Source organism: Bufo bufo, chromosome 6 (assembly GCF_905171765.1).
Source record: "Bufo bufo chromosome 6, aBufBuf1.1, whole genome shotgun sequence".
Classification (NCBI taxonomy): Eukaryota; Metazoa; Chordata; class Amphibia; order Anura; family Bufonidae; genus Bufo; species Bufo bufo.
Window position 1 is genome coordinate 145,559,513 of NC_053394.1, and position 12,245 is coordinate 145,571,757.

The 12,245-nt window shown below is 43.3% G+C and overlaps 1 protein-coding gene across 4 annotated transcripts in view; it reads left to right on the forward strand.

The window, feature by feature from the left end:
- The first annotated feature begins 329 nt into the window (after positions 1 to 329).
- Positions 330 to 12,245, forward strand: part of BCAS1 (brain enriched myelin associated protein 1) — a 179,587-nt gene continuing 167,671 nt past the window's right edge. For all 4 annotated transcript variants that reach the window (XM_040437019.1, XM_040437020.1, XM_040437022.1 and 1 more), the window contains exon 1: positions 330 to 425. The gene's annotated coding sequence lies outside the window, so the exon portion shown is untranslated. The remainder of the gene's footprint in view (positions 426 to 12,245) is intronic.

The window sequence follows — 12,245 nt, forward strand, 5'->3', positions numbered from 1 at the left end:
ATCGATCGACTTCGGATGTTTCATCCGAAGTCGATTCGCTCATCCCTAGTGAGAATCCATGTGGGAGCTGTGATGGCAGGTATGGTAAGCATCCAAAAGATGGCTTAAGCCTGGACCTGCTGATATTTGGCACAGACACATTAGTAAATCTGAGCCACTGTCTGTAAATGAAGAGAGCCTGATGTAATTTATATCTGCTAGACAGCAGGGGGCGACTGATCTCAGGTGGAAATCTGCATGTGGTAGAAGTTGAGTGAGTTATGTGTAGCCCAGAGCTGCAATAACAAAGTGTAGACAGCGAGAAATCTAGTGCTCCACCCACCGTACACCCAGACTGTACTATAAGGCAGGTAAAGAGACAGGTGCACAAACGTGACAGTCTCCGCTCCTTACACAGCTCCTGCAGGGAGGACTATTCTTCCCAGGTAAGACTTTGATTTTTACTGACATTTGCCTACCATGAAATGTCTTGGGTCGCTCAGACAGAACCAAATCTTTAAGCCATGGTGGAGATGGGTCTACAAGGATAGATGAAAGAATTGTAAAACAGCGACTCCATAAGGGTAATGTCACAGTTGTCACACGCAGCTTTTTCTGGCAGTTTTTGATGCAATTTTTTGAGCCAAAGCCAGAAGTGGGCTGGAAGTAAATGAAAAATATAAAGTAAGGACTTGTACTTTTCCTTCTTGCTGGATCCACTTCTGACCTCTGACTGGCTAAAAAAAATGGCATCAAAACTCCCAAAAAACTGTGTGTGGCACCAGGCTAATGCCTTAGGCCTCTTTCACATGACCGTATAGCTTTTTCAGTGTTTTGCGGTCTGTTTTTCACAGATCCTTAGTTCAGTTTTTTGTTTCCGTTTCTGTTCCGTTTTTTCGTTCTGTTTTTCCGCATATACAGTATACAGTAATTACATAGAAAAAAATGGGCTGGGCATAACATTTTCAATAGATGGTTCAGCAAAAACGGAACGGATACGGAAGACATACGGATGCATTGCCGTATGTGTTCCCTTTTTTTTGCGGACCCATTGACTTGAATGGAGCCACGGAACGTGATTTGCGGGCAATAATAGGACATGTTCTATCTTTCAACGGAACGGAAATACGGAAACGGAATGCATACGGAGTACATTCAGTTTTTTTTGCGGAACCATTGAAACAAATGGTTCCGTATACGAAACGCAAAAAACGGCCCGTAAACGGAAAAAAAAAATAGTCAGTGATTTCCATCAGTGGTTTTGAGCCAAAACCAGATGTGGCTCTAAACACAGAAACAAGTGCAGACAGGGTAATAAATAGAAATCATTGGGCCCCATAGCAAGAATATGAATTGGGCCCCCTAATTCCACCCACTAGTCATCCCTGGCCCATCCCACCACCTGCTCTTGCGTGTTTTAATTTTTTTTTTTCATTCACCGTACAGGTTATTTTTTTTATATTTTAACAGTGCAGACATTTTTGGGCACGACAATACCTAATATGATATTTTTTATTGTTTATATATTTTTATATGTAAAATTAGGGTGATTTAAATGTTTAATATATCAGTTTTTTTTCACACTGGGGGCCAGGACAAAAGTAGGGGGGGCAGCTATAACAACGATACATTTACACAAGTATGCTTAGAAATGCTGCAATACTTTACCCAATACCTAAAACCGCAACAGGGAAGAAAAGTCCTGCTGTCTGTGGTTTTTAAAAAAAATAAAAATCACTCAGATTTCAACATGTCCTAGTTGCCTGTGGATGACACTTTTATAGGGAGGGGGATCTGTGGATGATACTGCTATGGGGGGGGGGGATCTGTGGATGACACTTTTATAGGGAGGGGGATCTGTGGATGACACATACCGTATATAGCATCTTATGCTATTTGTGTCATCCACAGATCCACCCCATAGCAGTGTCATCCCCATTTCCCCCTCCATAACAGTGTCATCCACAGATCCACCCCATAGCAGTGTCATCCCAATTTCCCCCTCCATAACAGTGTCATCCACAGACCCCCCTCCCTATAACAGTGTCATCCACAGATTTCCCTCCCCGCCTTTTACAGGAGTGTACATTTGACATTTCTAAACTGTAATCCATATCCTGCAGTAACTTTAACTTTAAATCAGGATTCAGCGGCCGCTCATCTCTGCTAGTACCTTAACCTTACACCACTCAGCTAGCTTCGGTAACAGGGCCAGGCTACAGACTACAGGCACTGCCTGTTAGTTGTTACCAAGTGAGTGCTGATTTCTGCAGGTCAGAGCATACGGATTACAGTTTAGAAGAAATGTACACTCCTGTGAGTGGTCCAGACCAGTGGCGGATCCAGAGCCTGGTCTCGGGAGGGGCACTTCCAGATTATTTTCTGTCCGCCGCCACAGAACAAGGGTGCTTATAGAACAGACTACACAGTGTAGAGGTATACTGTATATTGTGTGGCACAGTGTAGAGGTATACTGTATATTGTGTGGCACAGTGTAGAGGTATACTGTATATTGTGGGGCACAGTGTAGAGGTATACTGTACATTGTGTGGCACAGTGTAGAGGTATACTGTACATTGTGTGGCACAGTGTAGAGGTATACTGTACATTGTGTTGGCACAGTGTAGAGTAGAGGTATATTGTATATTGTGTGGCACTGTGTAGAGGTATACTGTATATTGTGGGGCACAGTGTAGCGGTATACTGTATATTGTGGGGCACAGTGTATGCTATATGTGTATAACAAACATATTTCACATGAAAACTTACAATTACTTGGCTTGGCCCTTGGGGATCTCGGACACCACTTCAACACTTGGCTGGGGGGCTCGGCGGAGCTGATGTTGTGTTTATCCTAATGAGAAAGATTTCATAATAAGGATTTGGAGAAGGGGCAGAGGGATAGCAGAGCAGGGAGAGGCTGGTGATGCTACTAGAGGGTCATACCATGGGGGAGTAATAAAGCCCACCATAATGCCCCCGCCCCCAGTAGAAATAATACTCCTTGTAATGTGACAATGCAAAAAATACCCCCTTGTAATGCCTCCAGTTGAGCTAATGTCCCCATAATGTGCCAGTATAAAATACCCCTATATAGTGCCCCCAGTAAATGCCCCCATAGTGCTCCTCTCCCCCCTTTCTCCTAGTGCCCCCCATAATGTACCAGTATAAAATGCCCCATATATCATGCCCCAGTAGATGCCCTCAGTGTCCCCCATAATTTGCAAGTATAAAATTCCTCTACTTAGTGCCCCCTGTAGATGACTCCATAGTACTCCTCTCCCCCCTTCCCCATAGTACCCACCATAATGTGTCCCAGTATAAAATGCTACTGTACAGAGCCCCCCATATAAAATACCCCTTCTTTATGGCCTCAATAGATGCCCCTATAGTGCCCACCAATAATGTGCCAGTAATAAGTACCCCCAATAATGTGCCAGTAATAAGTGCCCCAATAACGTGCCAGTAATAAGTGCCCCCAATAAGAGCCCAGCACCCCATCACGTTCCAGTAACAAGAGCCCCCCATCATGTGCCTGTAACAAGAGCCCCCCATCATGTGCCAGTAACAAGAGCCCCCCATCATGTGCCAGTAATAAGCCCCCCATCATGTGCCAGTAATAAGCCCCCATCATGTGCCAGTAATAAGCCCCCCATCATGTGCCAGTAATAAGCCCCCCCATCATGTGCCAGTAATAAGCCCCCCCATCATGTGCCAGTAATAAGCCCCCATCATGTGCCAGTAATAAGCCCCCATCATGTGCCAGTAATAAGCCCCCATCATGTGCCAGTAATACTCCCCCCATCATGTGCCAGTAATACGCCCCCCATCATGTGCCAGTAATACGCCACCCCATCATGTGCCAGTAATAAGCCCCCTAAATGTGCCAGTAATAAGCCCCCCCATCATGTGCCAGTAATAAGCCTCCCATCATATGCCAGTAATAAGTCGCCATCATGTGCCAGTAATAAGCCCCCCATCATGTGCCAGTAATAAGCCCCCCATCATGTGCCAGTAATAAGCCCCCCATCATGTGCCAGTAATAAGCCCCCCCATCATGTGCCAGTAATATGCCCCCCAATGTGCCTGTAAAACTATTGCAAAAAAAACCACTTATACTTACCTCCATGTCAGTGATGCGATGCAGGCCTCTTCCGGCCTCTGTCCCGCGCTGTATGGCTCAGGCGGCGCGATGACGTCATTGCGCCGCCTGCGCCGGCCTCTGATAGGCTGCCCCCAGTAAATGCCCCCATAGTGCTCCTCTCCCCCATTTCTCCTAGTTCCCCTCATAATGTACTAGTATAAAATACCCCATATATGCGTGTGTATGTGCGATATATGTGGGGAGGTATCATAGTTTTCAAAAATTGCAGTGGAAATACAACAGGGACATGTATTTCTTTGATCTGTGCTAAGGACCAAGCATGCCCATAGAAGTCTATAGGTCCATGAAAACCACTGGCAGAACACGGAGGGCATCAGTGTTCTTTCAGGGGCTTTCGCTTGGTGGAAGATGCTCAGGAAATCCTTTTTTCAGCCTAGAAGTGCAAATGGAAAACTGATGACACACAGAGGGCATAAAACGGACACAAGGACCAACACTCTTCACGGATGAAAACACTGTGTTGTCACAGATGTCATCATGGACATGTGAATAAGGCCTTAAACACAGTGTCATGTGGATAGTGTCCCATATACAGTGTAAAACAGAAAGTACTCCATACCCAGTGAGAAAGAGAGTGTCAAAATACAATGTCAGTGAGAGTGTCCCATATACAGTGTCAAAAAAAGTGCGCTCCATATGCAGTGTCATGCACAGAGTACCACATATAGTACTCCATGTACAGTGTCAGAAAGAGAGTTCCCCAAATACAGTGTCAGAAAGAGTGTGCCCTAAATACAGTGTCAGAAAGAGAGTGTCCCATACACAGTGTCAGAAAGATAGTGCTTCAAACACAATATCAGCAAGAGAGTACCCATAAAGTGATTGCCCTATATACAGTGTCAGTGAGACAGTAACATTTACACAGTGGTAAACAGAGTACTCCATGTACAGTGTCAGCAAGAGAATGCCCCAAATAAAGAGTCAGCAAAAGAGTGCCCCATACACAGTGTAAGAATGAGAGTGCCCCAAATACAGTGTCATTCAAAGTCTGCCACTTATACAGTGTCAGAGTATCACATACACAGGGGTAGACAAGTACTCCAGGTACAGTGTCATTATAGAGTGCCCCATCCATTGTCAGGGAGTACTCATACGCAGCGTCAACAGATCACTACATCTGGTGGACTTCTTCAATGCCAATTAGTACAAGAACAGGAAGCTAGACGTGTGCGGGGGAGAAGAAGAGCGCTGTAACAGTCTATGATTGCTGACACAGGAGGCACCAAAGCTTTATGTATATATTTGGATAATGGGTTCTTTTATAGTTGAATGGTGGCCTACTGAAAACACTGTGGTGAGGCTACCCACATGGTGTTCTATGTACCTCATCTGCATGTCATCTGGGGTCTATGTACTGATGGTCACATCAGGAAATCGTTCAATGGCTGAAACTGCATCCTCTGGTTAGGTGACTAATTCACCTGTAAGATACCATAAATGGGATTATGTCCGTCCAGTGCAGGTTCCTTTTAAGCAGAATTACAGTTTTGCTGATGTCAGGCACAACACATACTTTCTTTCAGTAAATCAGGTGTATCTGGACTTTTTGTACATGCCATTAATGGGAGAGGCCGTACATCACAGACTGAGAGCACAATATATAAAATGTCAACCCCTTCAGGACAGGGCCGGACTGGAGATAAAAACCAGCCCTGGAAAAAGTTGCATACCAGCCCCACAGCATTGCGTCATTTACTTGTTTATAATAGGAGAAAGCATTCATTTTAACCACCTGCCATCTGGGCCATTTGCCCCCTTCCTGACCAGGCCTAATTTTGCAAAACTGACATATCTCACTTTATGTGGTAATAACTTTGGAACGCCTTTATTTATCCAAGTCATTCAGAGATTGTTTTCTCGTGACACATTGTACTTCATGATAGTCATAAATTTGAGTCAAAATATTTCACCTTTATTTATGAAAAAATCCCAAATTTACCCCAAAATTTGAAAAATTTGCAATTTTCTAAATTTAAATTTCTTTGCTTTTAAAACAGAAAGTGATACCTCATAAAATATTTATTACTTAACATTCCCCATATGTCTACTTTATGTTAGCATCATTTTGGAAATGTCATTTTATTTTTTTAGGATGTTAGAAGGCTTAGAAGTTTAGAAGCAATTCTTCAAATTTTTAAGAAAATTGCCAAAACCCACTTTTTAAGGACCAGTTCAGGTCTGAAGTCACTTTGTGGGGCCTACATAATAGATACCCCCATAAATGACCCCATTGTAGAAACTACACCCCTCAAGGTATTCAAAACCGATTTTACAAACTTTGTTAACCCTTTAGGAAAATGGAGATCAAATTTTTAAATTTCACTTTTTTGGCAGATTTTCCATTTTAATCCAATTTTTTCTTTAACACATCGATGGTTAGGCCAAACAAAACTCAATATTTATTACCCAGATTCTGCGGTTTACAGAAACACCCCACATGTGGTCATAAACTGCTGTATGGGCACACGGCAGGGCGCAGAAGAAAAGGAACTCCACATGGTTTTTAGATGCCATGTCCCATTTGAAGCCCCCTGATGCACCCTCCCAAGAAGTGACCCCATTTTGGAAACTAGGGGATAAGGTGCCAGTTTTATTAGTACTATTTTTGGGTACATATGATTTTTTGATCATTCATTATAACACTTTATGGGGCAAGGTGACCAAAAAATTGGTTGTTTTAGCACAGTTTCTATTTATTTATTTTTACAGCGTTCACCTGAGGGGTTCAGTCAAGTGACATTTTTATAGAGCAGATTGTTACGGACGTGGCGATACCTAATATGTATACTTTTTCTCATTTATTAAAGTTTTACACAATAATAGCATTTTTGAAACAAAAAAATTATGTTTTAATGTGTCCATGTTCTGAGAGCTATAGTTTTTTGATTTTTTGAGAGATTTTCTTATGTAGGGGCTCATTTTTTGCGGGATGAGGTGACGGTTTTATTGGTACCATTTTGTGGGACATACGCGTTTTTGATCACTTGGTGTTGCACCTTTTGTGATGCAAGGTGACAAAAATTGCTTGTTTTTTTTTTTTTTACGGTGTTCACCTGAGGGGTTAGCTCATGTGATATTTTTATAGAGCTGGTTTTTACGGACGCGGCAATACCTAATATGTATACTTTTTTTTTATTTGTTTCACTTTAACACAATAATAGCATTTTTGAAACCAAAAAAATGATGTTTTAGTGTCTCCATGTTCTAAGAGCGATATATTTCTTTTATTTTTTCAGAGATTTTCTTATGTAGGGGCTCATTTTTTGCGGGATGAGGTGACGGTTTTATTGGTACCATTTTGTGGGACATACGCATTTTTGATCACTTGGTGTTGCACCTTTTGTGATGTAAGGTGACAAAAATTGCTTGTCATGTGATACTTTTATAGAGCTGGTTTTTACGGACGCGGCAATACCAAATATGTCTATTTTATTTTTTCTATTTTTAAAAAAAAAAATTTATTCCTTACTTGGGGACTTTTTTTTTTTACATGTGAAACTTTTTTTTATTTTATTTTTTCAACCCTTTATTTTTTATTTTTTTATTTTACACTTTTCGTCCCCCATAAGGTCATACAAGACCTCTGGGGGACATTTGCTTCACTTTTTCTTTTTTTTTTTACTGTTGATTTCTCCTGTAACTGGGGCTGACATAGTAGCCCCAGTTACAGAAGAAATGCACCCCCCAGAGAGGCTGTACAGCATAATTCCGCGCTGTACAGCCTCAGTGCAGGGCTGATCGAGGTCTGTGAAAGACCTCACACAGCCCCTGCACTCTCCGGTCACGGCGGTCACATGACCGCCGGGCCGAAACAGGAAGCGCATAGCGCTTCCTGCTCTGCATTCACAGCGCTCGGCGAGCGCTGTGTATGCAGCGATCCAGAAGGCAGTGACACCTGGGCACTGTCCCTGCCTTCTCTCTGGGTTGCCCTGCTGTCACTGACAGCGGGCAACCCGATCAGCAGCTGCACGATTAGCGTGCAGCTGCACTTTCTGAACGGACGTTTTAAAACTTGCGTTCAGAAATAGAGATCCACCCATAGGACGTTTATATCCTATGGGCGGACGGAAAGTGGTTAAAACACGTGTGTAAACACGAATATGAACTTTGCCCCATGATAGCTCTTTTGTAGAACCCCCATTGTTCATATTATTACAGTGTTTTCCCAACCAGGATGCCTCCAGCTGTTGAAAAACTACAACTCTCAGCATGCTCAGACAGTGTTTTACCACGCCCTTTGACCTGCCCCTTTTTTGTTGGCCACCTATTTAATGATTGTTGCATGCAACATTTTACTTGACCAGCTATTTTAGATATTCTACGGCAGTCCTGTTACAATCCCCCCCAATGAGCCTTTCGACCAAATAATAAAAATATTTATAAAATCTCACCCATTTTAGCCTCAGTAAATGCCCCTATAGTGCCACCCAATAATCTGCCAGTAATAAGTGCCCCAATAGATGCCCCCAATCATGTGCCAGTAATAAGAGCCCCCCCACCATCATGTGCCAGTAGCCAGAGACCCCCCATATCATGTGCCAGTAGCCCCCCTATCATGTGCCAGTAGCCACCCCTATCATGTGCCAGTAACCCCCCTTATGTGCCAGTAACCCCCCTTATGTGCCAGTAGCCGCCCCTTATGTGCCAGTAGCCGCCCCTTATGTGCCAGTAGCCGCCCCTTATGTGCCAGTAGCCGCCCCTTATGTGCCAGTAGCCGCCCCTTATGTGCCAGTAGCCGCCCCTTATCATGTGCCAGTAGCCGCCCCTTATCATGTGCCAGTAGCCGCCCCTTATCATGTGCCAGTAGCCGCCCCTTATCATGTGCCAGTAGCCCCCTTATCATGTGCCAGTAGCCCCCATATCATGTGCCAGTAGCCCCCATATCATGTGCCAGTAGCCCCCATATCATGTGCCAGTAGCCCCCTTTATCATGTGCCAGTAGCCCCTCTTATCATGTGCTAGTAGTCCCCCTTATCATGTGCCAGTAGTCCCCCTTATCATGTGCCAGTAGTCCCCCTTATCATGTGCCAGTAGTCCCCCTTATCATGTGCCAGTAGTCCCCCTTATCATGTGCCAGTAGTCCCCCTTATCATGTGCCAGTAGTCCCCCTTATCATGTGCCAGTAGTCCCCCTTATCATGTGCCAGTAGTCCCTCTTATGTGCCAGTAGCCCCCCCTTATGTGCCAGTAGCCCCCCTTATCATGTGCCAGTAGCCCCCCATCATGTGCCACTAGTCCCCCTTATGTGCCAGTAGCCCCCCTTATGTGCCAGCCCAGTAGTCCCCCCTTATCATGTGCCAGCCCAGTAGTCCCCCTTATCATGTGCCAGCCCAGTAGTCCCCCTTATCATGTGCCAGCCCAGTAGTCCCCCCTTATCATGTGCCAGCCCAGTAGTCTCCCCTTATCATGTGCCAGCCCAGTAGTCTCCCCTTATCATGTGCCAGCCCAGTAGTCCCCCCTTATCATGTGCCAGCCCAGTAGTCCCCCCTTATCATGTGCCAGCCCAGTAGTCCCCCCTTATCATGTGCCAGCCCAGTAGTCCCCCCTTATCATGTGCCAGCCCAGTAGTCCCCCCTTATCATGTGCCAGCCCAGTAGTCCCCCCTTATCATGTGCCAGCCCAGTAGTCCCCCCCTTATCATGTGCCAGTATTGTACCTATATAAAAAAAAAAAAAAAAACACACTTATACTTACCTCTAGCGATGCGATGCAGGCCTCTTCCGGCCTGTGTCCCTCGCTATACGGCTCAGGCAGCGCAATGACGTCATCGCGCCGCCTGCATCGGCCTCTGATAGGCTGCCAGCACTAGGCCGGCAGCCTATCAGATGAACAGGAGGGGACACACCTCTCCCTCCCCTGCCGCAGCATAGACATCTGTATCAAATACAGATGACTATGGAGATGAGCGCTTCCACAATGTAAGCGCTCATCTCCTGCTGCTGTGCCCTGCCGCCGGCCGCCCCCACTTGTCACCAGGGATGCGGCCTTGCGGCACTCAGGCCTGCCGGCCTACCGGGAAATTTCCCTGTATCCCGGCAGGCCAGTCCGGCCCTGCTTAAGGACGAAGCCTACTTCTGCCTTTAGGGCGCAGACCCATTTTTTACAAAAAATGACGTGTGTCCTTCATGTGGCAATAACTTTGGAATGCTTTTACTGATTCAAGCGATTCTGATAGCTTTCTTTGTGACTTATCGTACATTGTGTTAGTGGTAAATTTGGGTCAAAAAGTTTTGGGTTTATTTATTAGAAAAACTGAAATTCACAGAAGATTTTAAAATTTACAATTTTCAAAATTTAAATTATTCTGCTTGTAAGGCCTCTTTCACACTACCATTTTTTTTTCCGTTTTGCGGGCCGTTTTTTGCTTTCCGTATACGGTACCATTCATTTCAATGGTTCCGCCAAAAAAACGGAATGTACTCTGTATTCATTCCGTTTCCGTATTTCAATTTTTCCGTTCCGTTGAAAGATAGAACATGTCCTATTATTGCTTGCAAATCACGTTCCGTGGCTCCATTCAAGTCAATGGGTCCGCCAAAAAAAACAAACACATACGGAAATGCATCCGTATGTCTTTCGTATCCGTTCCGTTTTTGCGGAACCATCTATTGAAAATGTTATGCCCAGCCCAATTTTTTCTATGTAATTACTGTATACTGTATATGCCATACGGAAAAACGGAACGGAAAAACGGAACGGAAACGGAAACACAACGGAAACAAAAAAACGGAACAACGGATCTGTGAAAAACAGACCGCAAAACACTGAAATAGCCATACGGTCGTGTGCAGGAGGCCTAAGAGCAATAGTCATGCCACACAAATTAGTTAATTAGCCTCTGCCATATCTATACTTTACACCGACATCTTTTCTTAAAACTCCTTTTACATTTTTAGGATATTTGGAAGGCTTAAATGTTTAGCAGGAATTTTCAACATTTTCAAGACATTTTCCAAATTGTTACTTTTTTAGGGACCAATTCAGTTCTCAAGCAATTTTAAAAGGATAAATTAGAAAACCTAACTAATCCTACACAAAACTGTACCCCTCAAAGTATTTAAAATGACATTTAGGAAGTTTTTAACTTGTCTGATTTTCTATTTAAATCACATTTTTTCTGTAACACTACAGGTATTAACAGAGAAACAAACAACTTTTATTACCCTGATTCTGCAGTTTGTTTGTTGTTTTTTTGTTTGTTTTTTAGAAATGTGCAGTATAAATGATATTATTAATTTAATTAATAATAATTATTTAGGTTGATAAAATTATACCAAATCTATGTATTTTTTTTATATTTTACTCCTTTTGCATCATAAAATTATTTGTTGTGTCACCATATTCTGATACCCATAACATTTTTATTTTTACATCAAGGCAGCTGTGTGAGGGCTGGTTTTTCGTGGGACAAGCTGCAGTTTCAAATACTACCATTTTGGGGTACATATGTCTTTTTGATCACCTTTTATTCCAATTTTTGGGAGGTGAGATGGCCAAATAATAGCAATTAAAGGGATATTCTGCTTACAAAAAGTTATTCTCTATCCACAGCGCTCCCATAGAAATTAATAGAACAGCGGCGTGCATTCCGACCAGCTGTCCGTCCATTTCAGGGGGAGCTTCATTGGGTTTGGGGCCCTGTTCTCATGTTTGATGGGAGTCCCAGCGGTAGGACCCCCACTGATCCAATAGTTATTCACTATCCTGTGGATAGGGGATACATTTTTATAATCTGAATACCCCTTTAAGAAAGTGTTGTTGTTTTTTTTTTTTTTATACTTTATAGGGTTCACCGCGTAGGATAATATAACACGATAACTTCATTTGTCTTATGGATGATTACGATAAAACCAAATTTATATAGTTTTATTTTTTATGTTTCAGTACTTCTGTTTCCATTGGTGCCATTTTGCATTTTGGGGCACTCAAAACATTTTGATCACCTTTTATTCAATTTTTTTGGGAGGCAAGGTGGCCAAATAATATGAATTTTGTAAATGTTTTAATTTTTTAAGGGGTTCAACATGAGGGATATATGACATAATACCTTTATTCTGTGGGTTGCTATGATTGCGATGATACCAAAATGATAGTTTTTTTGC